This window comes from Canis lupus, chromosome 7, assembly GCF_048164855.1.
Source record: "Canis lupus baileyi chromosome 7, mCanLup2.hap1, whole genome shotgun sequence".
In the NCBI taxonomy this organism is placed as follows: domain Eukaryota; kingdom Metazoa; phylum Chordata; class Mammalia; order Carnivora; family Canidae; genus Canis; species Canis lupus.
This window is the reverse complement of record NC_132844.1, coordinates 11,311,860-11,331,200: the sequence shown is the minus strand read 5'-3', so window position 1 is coordinate 11,331,200 and position 19,341 is coordinate 11,311,860. Positions and strand designations below refer to the sequence as shown.

The window sequence follows — 19,341 nt, the reverse complement described above, 5'->3', positions numbered from 1 at the left end:
CTTTAATTTGCATTTTCATAGAACTAGTTGAGTATTATGAGGTAAAATTATATTGACTGGTTTCAATATCTTAGAATGTTAAATTATCATTATATGGGAAATGTTCAAAGGCATTAATTATAAATGAATCATGAAAAATATTCTCAAGGCACACATCTTGAGTTATAATGTGATAATAGCTACATGTCCTAAAGATTTATTTTAGAGTTATGGTACATACCCAATGCTTTGATTAAAAAAATTAAACCGAGTGATTTCAAAAGGAACATATTCATTTTTTCTTACTTGAGATATCAATGTGAATATGTTTCTGTATATCTAAACTGGTACAGTTTAGATACAAATGGCATAGGTATATAATGGCATAACATTCCAGAGACACCAAGTGCATACCAATAAAAATACATTAGATTTTGGGGGCATCTGGGTGACTCAGTCAGTTAAGCTGCCTTCTGCTCGGGTCATGATCTCAGAGTCCTGGGATGTGGCCCTGCATTGGGCTCCCTGTCCAGTGGGGAGTCTGTTTGTGCCCTCTCAAATAAATAATATCTTTTAAAAAATTAAATGTTTATTCAACAAAAATATATTGTAATGTTTACTGCCATAAACTTTGTAAAAATACTAATATAGGCCCTGATCAGAATCATTAGAAACCATGCATGTTCTAGCATGAGACTTGCCCATTATCTTCTGGTTAAAAACTGACAGTATTTTCAAATGAAAAGGCTGAATCAGGTAATGGAGCTGAAACTAGCTAGAAGTATGGAAGCATTCTAGTACTAAACCAAAGTCTAGCTTACTGTGCCTAGGTTTCTGATTTGAGGAATCCAGGCAAAAGAAATATATTGAACAAATATCCTGACACATTAAAAAGCATGGTGAGGGTGGAAGTATAGGTGCAATTTGTTTTATTTTTTCAGTCTTTCTCAATCCTACTTGAAATTTAAAGAATTTAACATAGAATTACCATGTGACCTAGAGATTCCACTTAAAGCTATATACTCAAAAGAACGGAAAATAGGTGTTCAAAGAAATTACTTGTACATCAATGTTCACAGCAGCACTATTCACAACAGCAGAAGGTAGGAAGCAACTCGAGCATCCACAAACAGATGAATGAACAAAATGTGATATGTACATACAATGATATATTATTGAGACTTAAACAAGATGAAAATTCTGCACATGCTCCATGAAGGAACTTTGAAGACATTGTGCTTAGTGAAGTAAGCCAGTCACAAAAGGACAAATACTGTCTTATACCCAGTATAATACCCATATAATTATGAGGTACCCAGAGTAGTGAAATTCATAGAAAAACCATGTAAAATGGTGATTACCAGGGGCTGAGGGAAGGGGAGAATCATGAATTAGTGTTTAAGGGATATGGAGTTTCAGTTTCAGAAGATAAGTTCTGGAGATTAATGGTGATTATTGTTGTACAACAGGCCATTGAACTGTGTACTTAAAAATTGTTAAAATGGTAAATTTTATTTATGTATATTTTACAATTTGTAAAAATAGAAAAATGAATACTTTTTTGCCATAAAGTAATAGAGTGACATTAAATACCACTAAGACTTTCAATTAGATTGAACACTCAATATTTAGAGGGACTGAGTTATAAATTAGTTCTTTTCAGAATAAGTCTGAGAAGTTGGATCATTTAAAGAGGCCCAAAAGTTTCAGCCCTGCATTCAGCAACAGCAAATGATCTTGGCTTCCAGAAATAGCTGCTTCTGTTACATAAAGTTCTGTCCCTGATCTTACTCTATGGTTGGAGCCTGGAGAAGATATTATCACCTGTAATTTTTAGTAATCTTTGCCATTTTCCTCAGGTGCATGTTCTATTTTTTGTTTATTTTCTCTTACTGAATCTACGTCAGATACTTAAATTTAATGACTAAAGATTGTAGTATCACTGTAAGTTTGTGATGAGTATTTAACAAGCATGTTGTAGAAGTATGAATGGTACTTAAAAAATGCTCAATATATTCTTTTTAATGAATTGCTAACTCACCATTTCTAGAAGGGGGCTAAAATCCATATTGTCCAAAGGTCAATGTGTATATCTTGTGTTGGAGTATCATTGGGGGATAGGAAAGGGAGTGTTGTTGCTTATCCAATTTCTACTTCTACGGTAAAAAGTTATTTATTAAAATCATCTATAAATTATTATTTAGAAGTTATGACATCTTAATACACGTATAACAATAATTTATTGCTCACTAGAAATGAACCACTGCACACTGAGAGTGTAGTGTCATGTCACACTCCCTTCATGCAAAATATTTCCAAAAGAAAAGATCACACATTCTCCTCCTGCTCATTAGGCTCCAATCTCACTGTTCTTAAAGGCTTTCACATGGCATTTCCTCCCCCTAGTGCCCTCTATGCACAAATTCTCACATAGCTACTTTCTTACTCTTATGTAGGCTTAAATGGCAGTGCATTAGGTATGTTTCCTCTAAATGCCCAATCTGGATATTAGCATCCTTTTCACTGACTTTAGAAAACTTACAACAACCTGGAATTTATCTTATTAATTCATTTATCTATATCACCCTTTGGGCTGTAAAGTTTTTAGGAGTAATGGCCCCTGTGCAATAGTATATCCTTAGTACTTAGTACACTATCTTCCACGGAGAAGGCATGTGACAAATATTACAAACTAATTATTTAATTAAATGCCAGTAAACACTCAAAATTAATTAGGGGAAGATAAAGTGTGCTCATTTTGAGGTTTTATTACCCCAGTATACACTGCATGTTGTAAGGGTATATATTTGAATTTTAGTTTGAGAAGGAGAAAAATAGTAGAGTGGCCTGCATAATTTCCAAGTTCCCTTTGAATACTGTATATTTTGTTTTGTTAGTTTTTTTTTAAAGAAAAGTCTTAGATTTTAAATAAATAGTAGAAAGACTACATTTAACTTACATAAATGTTACAAAATCTAGGCTTAGTAGTTTGTGAAGGATGCTTATAAATTATTGGCCTACTTTTGTCATTCTAGTACCAAAATTGAATTATTTTCCAACTTTTGAAATCTATATTAAAACTGTATTTTCCTTCTCTACTAAAAAGGCTCATAATGAGCACATTCCATTTGCACTGCAGATGCAGTCAATGATATTTGCTCTTTTTTTCTTTTTAAAAGCTGTATTAATTCTCTTGGAATAAAGTCTATAGTACGACTTAATATTAGAAAACCCAAATAAGACAAAGTTCCTGTTCCATTTGCTATTGTTAAAGTCAGGGAAGAAAATTATTTAAAATATGAATTCATCATTTAAGAATGGCAGGTGGAAACGGAGGTCAGTACCTACATATTTTTTACTCATGTCTGACAACCCTTAACAACTAAAAAATATAAGATATTTCCTTTTGGAAGAATAACAGTCAAGATAATTTTTTTAAAGATTGTGAAAAGAGAATTTAAAATAGCTTTGGAAGTAATTTTAAGTATAATATTTCTTATTATACTTAAGTATAATGTATAAGTATTAAGTGTAATGTTAAAGTATGTTTTCTTGACATGGAACTGAATTTCTCAACTTTTACAAGCAAATTCTTTCTTGAATCCTCAACATTAAGAAGCGTGATAATTGAGCTACTAAACAGGACAAAACATGCAGCATTACTTTACGTATTTCTTTGCCAAAAGCAGTATTTTATAAAAGAATATTTAAGTATTATAATTAAATTTTACAAACAAGTTGTCATTCAGAATTTAACATCTAGTCTATTCTGTCTCCAAAACTATACTTTTCAAATAGAATATTTTATTTTCCTCTATTTGTCCCAATACATAAAATTAAATGCTAAGTATTTGATCTGTGCATTTCAGTCTAGTTGTACTAGTAAACAGAGATAAAGTAACCAGTATAAGAGTCCAGTAGGTATACAGCCCAGTGTCCTTAACCCTTTGATTGATATTTGCAAATATTTCTTTTCATATTACAAATTGTCAATGTTTCAAACAGTGAAACAGAGTTTTTCTTTCTTTCTTTTTGTATACTTGGTTTTCATTATATAATATGTGCTTCTGATTTAAAGAACAGATTGAAACATAAAAGAATTTATAAAATATAAACAGTATACAAAAGTGTATATAAAACAGAAAATATATGATCAATTATTTCCTTCATTGTCCCCCTACCAAACAACCTTGAATTTAGGGCATACTAATTCAGACATTATATTAAGCCCAACTTTAGCTAAAAAGAACTAAATTGCTTATATATTTATCAGCTACTTTCATGAATACTTTTGAACCTTTTATTGTAATATAAATAACCTATAAACACAAAGAAAGGACTTCTAAAAATAGTTCAAAGTTATTCATTAAAATACACAGGCAATTTGGGAATGCTTGCTACATCGCTATGGAGAGTTACTTGTTCTGATAGTAGAAGAGAGCAAAGGGCCTCATAATAAGTACAAAGTTGCTGAAGTAGCCTAGGTTCAATGAATATTCAAAACTGACCTACCCAATCTCTCTTCCTAGGTTCAATGAATATTCAAAACTGACCTACCCAATCTCTCTTCTAAACAAGGTCCACTATACTAAGGAGAAAGTACTAGAAGGAACTAGAGTGGGGAAGAGGGAGAAAAAGGAGAACTCAGAAAGCAAGATGCCGTATTTTAAAATACTACACAAAAACAATAGAAAAGTGGGTTTCTGTGATGTAGTAAAAATGATCTGAACCAAACATCTTTTAAAAATGAGTGAGAAAAAGAAGTATTAGTGCCAAATCTCATGCAATGTTTCCATGGGAAAAAAGAGATTACAAAGCATAATGATCACAGCGAGATATGTCTTCTCAAGCACATCAAAACTCTAATATTTCCAAACAAATTTCAAAATAAATTGAAAGACATCAAGAAAATGATACCAGGTATGAATTAACAAAACATATCATATCAGAAGGAGGAAGACATTCAGAGATGATGTGACATACTCATACAATAATTTGAAATAAAAGAGAAAATCATTTCACACATGAAGACTAAATGAGAAGAACCAAAAAAAGCAACTCAACAAAGAATGTTTTAAGAGAAAAAGATAGGAAAGAAAAATATTTTTAAATTAATATTTACAAAAGAGATTTGTAAATACATTTTGAATGAATATAGTTTAATTTTGAGAATATTTACCCAGAACAAGCAACAAAATACAACCAAACAACAACAACAAAAGCAAACGGAAAACTGAAACCCAAAAAAACTTTGAGCATCTGACACAAGGGTATGTGACTTACTAAGGAAACAAAATTACATCATTAGATAACATGTTGCTACCACAGGGCACCTGGGTAGCACAGTTGGTTAAGCATCCAGCTCAGGTCGGAGGTGTGAGATTGAGCCTTGCATAGAGGCTCTGCACTCAGCTAGGGACTCCGCCTAAGATTCTCTTTCCTTTTCCTTGTACTCTCATGTGTTCTCTCTCTCTCTCTCTCTCAAATAAATAAGTAAATCTTTAAAAAAAAGTGATATAAAGTTTTAAAAAAGTAGGCATGTACTTTTGGGTGATACAATCATAATGAAAAGCAGAGTGCCTGGATGGCTCAGTCAGTTGAGTGTCTGCCTTCAGCCCAGGTCATGATCCCAGGGTCCTGGAATCAAGCCCCACATAGAGCCCTGCTCAGTGGGGAGCCTGCTTCTCCCTCTTCTTCTGCCTCTAACCCTGCTCATGCTAGCTCTCTTTCTCTCACTCTCTCTCTCAAATAAATAAATATTTTTTTAAAAAATCACAATGAAAAGCAAAAGAGTGATTATAAAAGTCAGAATAGTAGGTGCTTTGAGGGGAGAAGAGCCACGGTTAATACAGAAAAATGGAACTTTATTGACTTGGGTCGTGGTTTTAAGATTATTTGATTTACAATGGTTTATTAATCTCTGTATATCTGCCAAGGAATTGGTCCTTTTCATGATTATCAAATTTGTGGGCATAGAGTTGTTTATGGTACATATTTATTGTTCTTCTAAGGTCCATGAGATCTGTAGCGCTGTCCTCTCATTTCTGTTATTAGTAATTTGTGTTTTCCTTCTTTTTTTTTCTTACTTAGCCTTCCTGTTTAAAAAATCATATTCCAGGGGAGCCTGGGTGTCTCAGCTAGTTAAGCGTCTGACTCTTGGTTTCAGGCTGGGTCATGATTTCATGGTCATGGGATAGAGCCCAGCATTGGGCTCCACATCCAATGTGGAGTCTGCTTATCCTGCTCCCTCTGTTCCTTTCCCTGCTCGTGCTTGTACTTTCTCTCTCTCTCTCTTTCTCTCTCTCTTACTCTCTCTCTCTCTCCTTCTCTCTCTCTCTCTAAAATAAATAATATATTTTTGCTCTCTCTAAAATAAATAGGTGCATCTTGGTGTCTCAGTTGGTTAAGCATTGCCTTTGGATCAGGTCATGATTCCAGGTTCCTTGGATCCAGCTGTGTATCAGGCTCTCTGCTCAGTGGGGAGTCTGCTTCACTCTCTCCCTCCACTACTCCCCCTGCTTGTGCTCTTTCAAATAAATAAATAAAATCTTTCAAACTAAAATAAAATAAATAAAATATTTTTTTAAAATATAATTAAAAAATCCACAATGCAACATCCTTGTTGATGGTATTTTGTCACCCACTTCCTTCTCATTCACAAAAAAGGAGGAATAGGAAAGTGCTTTCCTTTCCTTATTAAGGGACTTGCCCATAAAAAAAAAAAGGGGGACTTGCCCAAAAATATGGTCTACAATTACAAAGCACATGCTTTGAATCTATTTTTTTCATGCCAAATCATGATGTCATTTACTACCATATAACTTCCTTCCATGATTTGGGATGTTAGGTAATTTTATCTGAGAGATTTAAATGGTTTTTTAGGAACACATGAACTTAGTCAATGGCTCATTCATTCATTCATTCACTTTGTCATAAATAATAATTGAGCAATCTGAACAATGCACTATGCTTTCTGTAATACAGTAATTAATACATCATTCCCAAGCAACCTATATAACAGTAAATAAATAGAAAATTAAATATACTTTATTACTTCACTACAGGCAACTTCACTATCATAAAACAAAACAAAACAATACGAAACAAAAAACAGTTTCTGTCCACTTTGTTGATGGAGGCATCAGGGTTAAAAAATACGTGAAAAATAGTATCAATCTCATGATTTTTCCTAAGTAAGGAGTTGGTTTTGTTCAGTTAATCAAATTTGACATTATTAATCCTCTAATTCAGAAGCTGGGTCTAGTCATTTAAGGTATAACTTTGCTTAAAATGCAGGTTAAACAAATTCTAACTGATGGGATAATGCATCCTTTGACCAGATTTTGCTGTCTTGTCTCATATTCCCTCTCCTTCACTGCTGCTCTCCAGAGTTGGTACTAATTTTGTTCTTCAACTTATACCACCTAATTTCCACTTGAGGGCCTGTGCTCTTTCTCTTCTCTCTGTCAGGAACTCTATTTTCCATATTGACCATTTGGTTTCAAGTCAAAAACTGTACTCTCTAAAAATTCTCCTTGTAAACCTTACCTAAAGCACTCTCTGTTCTTGTCCCTAAGCCACTCTCTATCCCAATGTTAAACAATTATTCCTATGTCAAATTTCTATTTATTTAATATTTTTACCTATTTAACAAGTATTCTAAACATCATGACAGCTCCATGAAGGCAGGTGCCAAATCTCTCATCACTGTAACTGGCACTAGAGCAGTTTCCAGCTCACAGACAAAATTCAATATGTATTTCTTGCATGACTATACTGCAGTGAGAAAAAAAAAAAAGCACACTGTGTAAAGCAAATAATTTTGATATATTCTCTTATTAATTTACATGTAATATCTGATTAAGAGGGTTTCATCTCTCTTTTCTTTACGTGCCTATTTCTCTAACTGGGGTTTTATTTTATTTTTATTCTATTAGTCTTTCTAGCCTTATTCTCATAGCCATCACCTCAAAGTTTTATATAATTTATTTGCACTCTAAACACATTTATATTCATGTAATCTTTTATGTTCAAGCTGTTACTCAAAAGCTGGTAATTCCTGAAAGTATGTTTTACACTTGATTTTAGCCAAAAGGCCGAGAAGCAATCTGAAAGTATATTTTAATGAGCCACTCATATTAGTACCTCTATAATCTTTGCCATTGTGATGATGGCAAACCACTGATATTTGCATATACTATAAGTGGGAAATAATCTGTATAGATACATCTTGTTTTTCCAGAATTGAGAAGACATTTTATGTAATCAACATGGTTAATTATCTCCCTTAGAAGTTCACAATATTGGGTCAAGGACTGGGTACAGTTTGCCAATAGCTACTACCCCCAGGCCTTGTCTGCATCTCTACTCCCATAGAATATTGATTCTCTAGGTAATTATTTTTAAATGAATTCATATCAACTTAGAACTTCTTGGGGACTTAAATACTTAGAAACTAATATATATATACATATATATATATATATATATATAATGTATATGTATTCACCAAAATTCAGTTTGTTTAAGAGACCTCTTCCTACCCATCACAGCATCAGAGTGGAGTTCTCAAAGACTAATGAAATTATATTAGTTAATCACCTATTTTAACCTCCCATGTCTTCCCATTTAATTGACAATAAAATCTAAACTCCAAAAACCTAGTCTCTGCACACTGAACCAAGAGAAAGAGCTAGAAACACAAGTCCATCCTTTTCTTAGGCCCCCAAAGCCTTTCTAAACTAGTACTGAGAATCTCTGAAACCTAAAAAAAAAGAGGGGAGTGGGAAACAAGACAAAAAACAAAATTTGGGAATTTATTTCAAACCTTGGCTAGGAATGTTTTGAAAATACTGGTATAATGAAATGAACAGTGGGATGTGAGTCAATACATTTCAATTCTAGTCTTGTAGAGGGCCTAATTTATTATCTGTATGGCATTAGGCAAGTTACTTTATTTTTCCGGGGCCAAATTTGTTCATGTGTAAAATGAAAGTTTGTCTCTGGAGCTCTTTCTAGCATTGCAATAGCTAAAAATGTATTATCGTGGAAAATTATCTTTTAGAACTAAAGTATTCACAGTAGGAAAGCCTTAGGGTGTCTATGGGCTAGGATGCTGTAGCAGCTGAAAAGAGTTTAGTAACAGCATTAAATGTGAGAACTGTCCATAAACTGCAAACAATATTAGGGAAAGAATAACACCATGTGAAAAAATTTCAACAATGTCTTCCCTTTATTAGCCAATGAAATTAGTTGCCTTGAACAAAACAGATTCTTTCACCTTCCATAAGAAGGTGGACTGATGATATTACCTATATGGAGTCAATGGTTGAGCATCTGCCTTTGGCTTAGGTCGTGATCCCAGGATCCGGATCCAGTTAGGCATAGGGCTTCCTGCAAGGAGCCTGCTTCTCCCTCTGCCTATGTCTCTACCTTTCTCTTAGTCTGTGTCTCTCATGAATAAATAAATAAATCTTAAAAAAAAAAAACCCTGATCTTTCTACAGATAAAATTTTTCCTGAGTTTTGATAAATGCATAGATGAACTACTATGCTAATGTTCTTTATATCTATTATATGCTTTGGTGGACTTCAAAGATATAGAAAAACTGGAAATATCATAAGGAATGGGAAAACTACAAAAGTACAATATACTTAGAGGTTGAATAAAATGAAGTGGTCTCTGTGATCATGTAACCTTATCTTGCCATCCTAAAAATAAATGATTCAGATTAATTAAGAAAAATTGAGTTTGTGAGAGAGATGTTTTTTCATCACCCACTGAGAATTACTGCACTAAGCTGCCATTTACCAGAGGGATCATAATTCTCAGGAGTAGAACATTTTAAATAGTATTATTAGGCTATAGAAGAAATTTCCTTTTATGGAAGGAATTAGAAGTCACCTTCTAATGCTAAATGATTATTATATTATTTTGGGAAAAAAAAGTTTGGCTATCTGATAAAACAATTTCACAAGCTAAAAAGTAGGTTGAAGGAAAGTCATGCATATATAAGAATATTTTTGAATAATAAGGAATAGGAATAGATGGTAAAAAAAAAAAAGCTGTAGGAGATGGCTCATAATGGAATAAACACAATTATCCTTTCCAAGTAAATATGTTGCTCAGAATATGACAAAGAAACAATCTGAAATTGGTTTGCAAAATAAAGATGTACCCTAAGCATGAAGCTCTTATCATGTTAATTATGCTTTAGCCATTTAAACATAAAATAAAGCTAGTAGGAGGTAAAAATATTACAAAATTATCTGCTTTCCATTTGCCCCCCACCCCAACATGCCTTGTTGGAAGTGTGGATTAGAACACAAAAGATAACTTGTAGTTGTTTACTACTTTCTTCCATTCTGTTGAAATTTCCCAAGGTCAACATCACCTTGCCTGCTTATGATCAATGATGGTAATTGTGAAACTATGCACGTAGACAATGCCCAATAAATTAGCTGATGATGATAATTTTCACTCTCTTGTAACCTAGATTTATTTTCCTTCTCTAAGATAAAAATGAGTTCAATATCTCAAGCTGCTTAGATACCACATTATATTTCAACTATTCTTCCTACATTCTAATATTTTACCATATAGCTTATTTGTAAAATAGATTGCTCTTCTACACTATTTTATGAACCTGATTCACTTTTCAGTTATCCTGTCTCTTCTATTGTCCAGCTTAAAAATAAATGATTCTAAGTTTTTTATTTTTCATTAGTCTTTAAATTTTACTTGCTTGTGTATGAAGAACACAGTGATGGGATTAATATTCCAATTATTTGGTGTGAAGGGGATTTATTGTGCATGTGTGCATGTATGTGTGCAAATTTGTTTTGCATACTCTAAAATAGATACATCTCCTTCTTCTATATAATTTGAAATAATTATCAAAAGAAAATCAACTGCAAGATCACTGCCTAAGTGGTTCAGAAAGTCAAAGGAAAAAATGATTAGGGTACTTTTACAGAGGTTGTTTATTGTTAGCAAATAGCAATCTTGATTTGCTCTTGTCAGCAATAGCAAAAAGAAAGAAAATACAGGGCCCAATGTCAATTATTACAGAAGGAATTTTCAGTTGAAGAACCACCTAGTGGAAACAAGAATAATTTAATGTGAAGTCCACAGAGTAAAAATGTTTCTCATAAACCAGTTATGAAAGACACGACATGCAGATTGTGTAAAACTGTACTTTAGAGAGGTTCCACATAGAGAAACTTATTTTCAATTATCCAATATCTTTACAGAAGTTTGCCACTGTTTAGTAGACTGCCACTCTTAAATTTTCATATGTAGATTCTTTGCTGAATACCTTGACAGTTCTGTAACTTACTACCTTTAATGCCTTGATAAGAACAATATAATACTGGGGATGAACCATGACCTTTGCATAAAAGGGTGGCATCCTTTTATCATATGATCTTATACCCAACTGACTTAAAACATGTCAAAGTAAAAGGGATTTGGCAGTTGTTAAAGTTCTGTTAATATATTCATAAAAAAATGAGTGAATTATTATTCCATTTACTCCCCAAATGATTATTTAATTCCCACAGGTACTGGGGGTTATTTTAATATTGTAAGTATATACTTGTTAGATTTCAGGAAATTAACTATAGTATGGTAGCACTTTATTGAACAATGCAAAATTTCTTTTATAAAAAGTAATCTTGATCATTTTATATATTAGTATATATTAGTTTCTATTTGGAATTTTAAGAATTCCTTTAGTTATTCCATTGTATATGTCAGAAATAAATGGTTTAAATTCATTGTTGATTTGTGTGTGCGCATTTGTGTATCTTTTGTCACCTTGGTTTCTATTGTTGAGTTTCTATGGATATTTATATTAAAATTAGCATGATCTTTTCTTTTTTTCTTTTTTCCCCCCATTTTAGTGTCACATCAACGCAGCCCTAGTCAATCAAGATGAAATAGCTGATAGAATAAACTCACTCGGTTGATACAGGCAAGCAACTGAATATGGTTTCTACTCCATAGTTTGATATATTACATACTTAAAATGACAGCTTAAAGGCCTATTAAAAAAGAATTTATTCTTGGGGGATGGCTGGGTGGCCAGGAGTTGAGTGTCCTCCTTCGGCCCAGGATGTGATCCTGGAGTCCCAGGATCGAGTCCCACATTGGGCTCCCTGCATGGAACCTGCTTCTCCCTCTGCCTGTGTCTCTGTCTCTCTTTCACGAATAAATAAATAAATAAATCTTAAAAAAAAAAAAAAAGAATTTATTCTTGGGATATGTATACTTAAAGGGCATTTTGTGAAATTCAGATAATTTTTGAATACTTTTATTATAAGACAGTGTTTCTTACAGAGAAATCAAAGAGAGGTAAGCAAAAGAAAAAGAAGTAACAAACAAAAGTCTGAATTTTTACCGCACATCACCAAAAATCATAGGTGTATTGAAATTTTGTGTGTGAATTATAACATAGCATGTGTTTATAATTTTCTTTTTTAAAATATACTTGAGAACACCTCTAGGCCAACAAATAAATTTCTGCAACAGAACTTCTAATAGTTTTATAGCCTTTCATTGTTTAACATCTCAGATACTCTAGTAAATTCTTATTTTGATAGAATTTTGTACTCAGAAAAACTACAAGAATAGCGTAAGGAATTCCCTTATACGCTTTACCCATATTAGCAATTATTCAATTTTTCAAATTTTTCTTTATTTTTCTTTCTCTGCTCCCTTACTCTTCCTGTCCATTTCTTTCCCTCTTCCCCACTATACATTAGCATATTTATATGTGCATATATATATACAAATTATTACATTTTGCTGAACTACTAGAGAATAAGTTAAAGAACCTTTGTCCCTAAAAGTATCTAGTATATTCATTTCCTAAGAATAAACATATTATCTTTCATAAACTAATGCAGTTTTGAAAATCAGACATATTTCAATAATACAACATTACTGTCTAAGTCATAGTCCATATTTAATGGCATCAACTGTTCGAATAATTTCTTTTAAGGCTATCTTTCCCTGAATCAGGATCAAATTCAGGACCAACACTCAATTTAGCTGTCATAGCTTTTTAGTTTCCTTTTTTCTGGAGCATATTCTCACCATTCTCTTGTTTCTTTTCATTGACACTTTTTGAGAATTAAGAAAAGTTAATTTATAGAATGTCCTTCAACTTCAATTTGCCTGCGCTTGTGATTAAATTTAGACTTTTATTATTGACAGGAATAATACAGAAATGATGTGTATATTTATGTGCATTTTAAAGATGGTACTTGATGTCATTTGTTCCAATATTGGTGAAGATAGAGTTGGTGCCTTTTTTTCAGTGGTATCCTCCAGGTTTATCCACAATAAAGTTATATTTTACATTTTTAATTAATAAGTAATTTAGGAAGAGATCTTGTAAATATTGAGCTGTTTAGAAAACCTTCATCCATGTGTTTTAGCATCCATATTTTACATGTTTATTAGTTGGTAAACTACTGTAAGAAAAAGCTTTTCATAAACTTCAGTTTTATAATAATAAACATACTTCCCATGATAGATTTTCTGGAAATAAACCTAGTGGTTGTTATTTCATAAATATTTTCTCTTAAATTCACAACATTCAAATTGAAATATAGTTGAAAATTGTAATAGAGAAACATATCTATACCTCAAAATAAAATGTATCATGAATCTAAAAATGATATTAGGCATAGCCTAAGTAAAAGTCTCAATAAATTTAGCAATGACATTCCTTTAATTCTTCTTCTAAATGGTTCTTTGGGAAGCCGGAATGGCTCAGTCGTTTAAATGTCTGACTATGGATTTCAATTCAGGTCATGATCTCAGTGTTGTGAGATGAAGCCCCGGGTCAGGCTTCATACTGAGCTAGGAACTTGCTCAAGATTCTCTCTCTCCCACTGTCTCTCTGCTGCCAACTTTCCTCTAAATAAATAAATAAATAAATAAATAAATAAATAAATAAATAAGTTATTTGATTGTTAGGTAACAAAATCTCTATAGTACCTTCACAGGTCTAAAAAAATTGAAAAAAAAAAAAAAAGGAAAACCCACAGCCTGTGGTATAAGAAGTATTTCTGTTTCATAGAAATTCTTAGATACACAGTGAATGTTTAATAAGTACTCTAATTAAAAAAAAACTTGTCCATTTCCCTGTTTATTTGCATCAAGATGGCTTACAGCCATATTTTTATATTTTATATTATTTTAATTCCAGTGTAGTCAACATACAGTGCTAGATTGATTTGTAAGAGATCTTCATATATTTAAAACATCACACGTTAAATTCCTATTTGTTTTTCATCTGTTTCAGACTTTTCTATTGTGTTTCACCAATTTGTCAATTCCTATGCCAGTAAGTATCTACTTTAAGTCCTAAACTTGTATATTTTAATATTTGGATTAAAAGTCTTTTATTCAAAGTTGAAGCAAATAATAACCAAGGGGCATAAACAAAATTATGCTACACTTTTAAGAGCTTCTGAGACTCAAACATATGCAAATTAAAAACCTTCACTCTTTTCATGCTTCACTTAAAGCTAAATCTTTCCACCAAAACCATCAGTTATATTTCAGCACGATAACTGAAAAGATAATCCAACTGCTTATTGAATATGCTATATAGGTATAACATCTAATACTGAAACATTAGAAATTTTAGAGATGACATAGTGCTATATAAAGTTTTCTTCCCCCAGGTCAGTGTTGGCTCTAGAATCCATCGAAGTTTGAGAACACATTTTGTTTGCAAGTAAAGGCCATATGGACAGACTATAATGCACAGAAGCTGAGAGTCATCATCGGTAGATTTCATCTAAATCATAAAAAACACAAACAAAATGCATTCTGAATGATAATCTCTATTATTATTATTCACTGTCATTTACTCTAAGAGTTCATCTTTGGCAGGAACTATAACACCTATCTACAAGCAAATTGCATCCCACTACCTGACCATAAGTCCTATGTCAAGCATCTAGTTACAGATGGATGAAGCTGTAACAATCAACCGTGAAGGTATTATCCATTGACAACAGCAGAATGTGTATAAGCCTCACAATTAGAACATCTGTTATTCTATTTTCCAAATATTCTTGATGTTTTCTTAGATTTATTCATTTATTTTAGAGAGAGTACAAGAGCCCACAAGCAGAGGGAGGGGCAAAAGGAGAAGGAGAGAAGCAGACTCCCCTTTGAGTGCATAGCCCAACGTGGAGCTTGATCCTGGACTCTGAGATCATGATCTCAGCTAAAACCAAGAGTCAAATACCTCATTGACTGAGCCACCTGGGTGCCAAATATTCTTGAATTGAAGTAAAGAAAATGGTAACTCTTCTCTGGCCATTGTAACTGCAAATTATCTAGCTTGGATGTACCAACACAGAGTATCTTAGAAATAAGTCTCCTAATCTTCCCATTTGCTTATCCTAGTGTTTATTTATTCTTGTTGTTCAACAGATGTTAGTTATGTTAGCAAAGGTTATTGTTGAATCTTAGCGTTTTTAACTTGTTTTTCTTTTGACATTCTGTTCATGCAGAAAAATCAACATGGAGTTCAAACTTCACTTTGGCACTTACTTTGGCAAGAGATTTATTTTCTCTGAGCCTCAAATTTGTTATAAGAAAAATACAAATATACAAAGTTGTTGTGAAGATTAACTGAAGTAACACATGACAGGTGCCTGGAATAGTGGTTGGCATATGCCGAGTGCACCAAAATGTTGGCATCTGATGCAGTTCTCATTTTATATGTATTATTTTGTTTTGAGATAGGACAAAGCCAATTTTTTTTCCAAAAAAAAAAAAAAGTCATTGACCCATTCCAAACCCATTCCCTGATGCTAAACAGAGCTCAAATAGCTGAGAATTCCTAAGCAGGTGTCCTGAGCTCTTTAGGGTATAGTAGGTTGCCTAAAGTTTTTATTCTCTTGGCTTACAGTGATCTTAAAAAAAAAAAAAATTAAAGTGGCAGAAAATACTAGGTCAACATTATTTATTTAGTTCTATTGATATTTTAAAAGACTAATTGTTTATTTTGTCACATTTCATTATGTAAATTTATCACATTTCACTAAAAGTAACAAGAACCATAAGAATGGAGTAGAACCAGGAGCTGCTAGATAGTATATTCAGGAAAATAGGTAGAGACCCATTTCTACCCAAATCTCACTTTCTTTAAAACATAGCTTGAACAAGAAACTAAGGATAGAAAAAGAGACAGGAATAGAAACATCTACCTACCATCTTGCTGGCAACCAAAGACACATCACTTATTTAATTTATTTGCCTTAGAATGTATATGCTTTATAAATTTATTTGCTTTAGAAACTTTCAGCTTCCCACTAGAATGAGCATAGGGCTCAACATGCAAGGTGGCTCAGTCTTATTCCCTCCAGCGTCTTATGTCAGCTATTATTGGAGTCACTCAGGTGTGGACAAGGATTACTGAACTGTTGATAGAGCTCTGCCATCTAATTATTGTTTGCCCTCCACTTGTCTTTTTTGGGAGCTGATTGTTAGACCAAGCAGTTGCTATCCATGGTCCATTAGAGCTCAAAATGCCCTAATTGTTGATTTAGCTAAGTCATGGGTTATGGGAAATAGATAGGCTCTGGCTGAGGATCTACTTATTGATTGCTTTTGTGGGACTTTAAATTTTCATTTTTATTTAGACAATTAAAGGAGGTAAAAGAGATCGGATTAATATTTTTGAGTAAGACTGCATACCTGTCTAGTTGATGAGGTTATAATCGAATGCAAAAACAGGTACGGTCCTGACTGAGGAGTTTACAGTTCTGTTGAGGAGAAACACGAGAAAAAATCATTGGAAAAAGAAACTACAACCCAGATATGTCCTTCAAGAAAGCGGCACTTGGTGTTATGAAACTTTATAATGAAAATATTCCCTTGTAGCAGACTAAATTTCCATGAGGAGGACTTATTTGAGCTGGAATCTGAAGGATGAACACAAGTTCAGGAGGTGAGGAGGGGACACGGGGGCGGGGGGGAATGTGTCACATGGAGAGAGAACAAACAACAGGTGAAAGGCCCTGATATGGAAAGGAGCTTAACACCTTACCATGTACTAAGAGGAAGCCCACTGTGGCTTGGAGTAGGGTAGGTTAAGATGTGAGAAGAGAGGTCATCGGGCCAGGCTGTCATTCACAGTCACCCATGCATCTTCTCATTCATCCAATGAGTCTATATAGTGCACTAAGTAGGTGCACTGTAAACACTGGGACTAGAGCAGTAGACATGACCGGAAATGTCTCAGAGCAAGACAGCGTCAGGTGATACAAACTACTTTTCAGAGAGTAAAATCAGGCTGAAATGATGTATCCATCCCCTGAATGTTCGAGGGGAAAAAAAAAAAAAAAAAAGCTTTCCTGAAGAAGTGATATTTCATGGGGGGGAAAAGTAAGAAAGAGCTATTCTTCGTGAGAACAAGGGGAAGAGCATTTCACGCAGAGAAACAGCTTGCGACTGACCTTAGGAAAGTAACAAGCTTCAGTTACAAAGAACAGAGGAAAGACCAATGTGACTAAAGCATAATGAGCAAGAGAAAAAGTGAACTGATGTGACACTGGAGAAAGAGGCAGGAGCTAGATCACACAGGGATTTATAGACTGGGGTAAAGAACTTAGTTATTTTCTCAAAGCGAGAGAAAGTCTTTGAAGAGTGTGCGCTGATGGTAGGAGTGGCAGTAGGAAGAGGGCATAGGTAGGTAGATCACCTACTTTTATTTTTAGAACATCAGCCTGACTTCTGGATATAAAATCAATCCTGTAGAGGCAAGATCAGAAGATTAGTTATCAGGATGTTAAATCAGTCGAGCCAGGGAATGAAGATTGTTTAGATTATAGTTTAGACGAACACAAGGAGATTGATCTCAGGTTGATAGGTATTCAAGAGGATGTACTGACACATCTGGCTAAAATGAAGGAAGAAAGAAGGATGATCCCAATTTTTTGTCTTGAAATGTAGCATGGATGTTAGGGCTTTTGATTGAGACGTGGAAAATAAAAGAGAACCTTTGAAGAAAACATCTGAAGTTCAAGAGTTCTGTTTCGGACAGTTAAGTTTGAAATGCCCCCTAGACATTCAAGTACAGATGTCAGATACATATTTTGAGGAAACACATCTAAATTTCTAGGGAAAGGTCAGGGCTGAACATATAATCTTGATGGTCGAAAGCATAAATGGTATAAGATGAGAGGCCCTGATGTGAAATGGAGATATTTAAGGTGAGAGGACTCAGAATCAGGCCCAGGGAGAGACCTAGGTCAAATTTAAGCTTCAGATGCTGGAAATAAGATCACACCTCCCTTAAGCTTTTCACTTGAATTATTTAAGGTTAAGCAGAGTATCCACGTGCAGTTTTCCTCAGCTTACTTGTTTTCATTACTGAGTGTGAACACAGAGTGTAGACATCTACAATTCCCACCCCTCAAACGTCAGTCTGAATACCCTTTTCAGCCTTGAATCAGCCAGGAAAAAAAATATGATTATGGCTTTTTTGGTCCTATTATACATTCACCATTAAAGGCTCCCGATATCCAGATAATCTGCTTCTCCCATACACACTAATCTACATGAAGCTCTGAACATCTCCTGTTCTACATCCTTATTACATTCTTCACATTCAGAAATTCTACAAATAACTGGGTGATGAACATTAAGGAGGGCATGTGATGCAATGAGCACTGGGTTTGATATAAGACTAATGTATCATTGGCCTCTACCTCTGAAACCAATAATACATTATATATTAATTAATTGAAGTTAAATTTGAAAATTTATAAAGGTTTTATTTATTTATTTATGAGAGACACAGGGAGAGAGGCAGAGACATAGAGGGAGAAGCAGGCTCTCTGCTGAGAGCCCGATATGGGACTTGATTTGGGGGCTCTGGGATCACACCCTGAGCCAAAGGCAGATGCTCAATCACTGCACCACTGAGGCATCCTTAAATTAAAAAAAAAAAAAAAAATTAAATCCTATGCCCTACGGAATTCAAAGACCATCAGCAGCAAAATATTCTATTTTTTCAATATCTTGTTTAAGCATTTCTATTATTTTACTGTACCAGAAAAAAAAAAAAAAAAAAAAAAAAAACAGTTGGCTTCTCCCTGTGGACACTATCTCCCTTGCAGTCCTCTAGAGTGTTAGAAAGTATTGTCATTGTCAGGCTGGGAAGTGTGGTAGTGGTCCTTTTGTCCTTCTTTGCTTTCTTTATAGAATCTATAATCTCTCTAAAATACTCCATTTGAATAACACATCCATAGATTATGTCACCTGCTGCTCTTCATAGGACATTGTCATTTTCAGGTCCCAGTTACCCAACCTGTGTGTAGCAAAGAG

General features: G+C 33.7%; 2 long non-coding RNA genes across 2 annotated transcripts in view; one reads left to right on the top strand and one right to left on the bottom strand.

Moving 5' to 3' along the window:
- LOC140636228 (uncharacterized) overlaps positions 1 to 11,953 on the top strand; it is a 49,870-nt gene extending 37,917 nt beyond the window's left edge. The window contains exon 3 of the long non-coding RNA XR_012033523.1: positions 11,883 to 11,953. This is a non-coding gene — a long non-coding RNA (uncharacterized lncRNA). The remainder of the gene's footprint in view (positions 1 to 11,882) is intronic.
- Positions 1 to 19,341, bottom strand: part of LOC140636229 (uncharacterized) — a 320,561-nt gene that overhangs the window by 147,157 nt on the left and 154,063 nt on the right. The window lies entirely within an intron of this gene.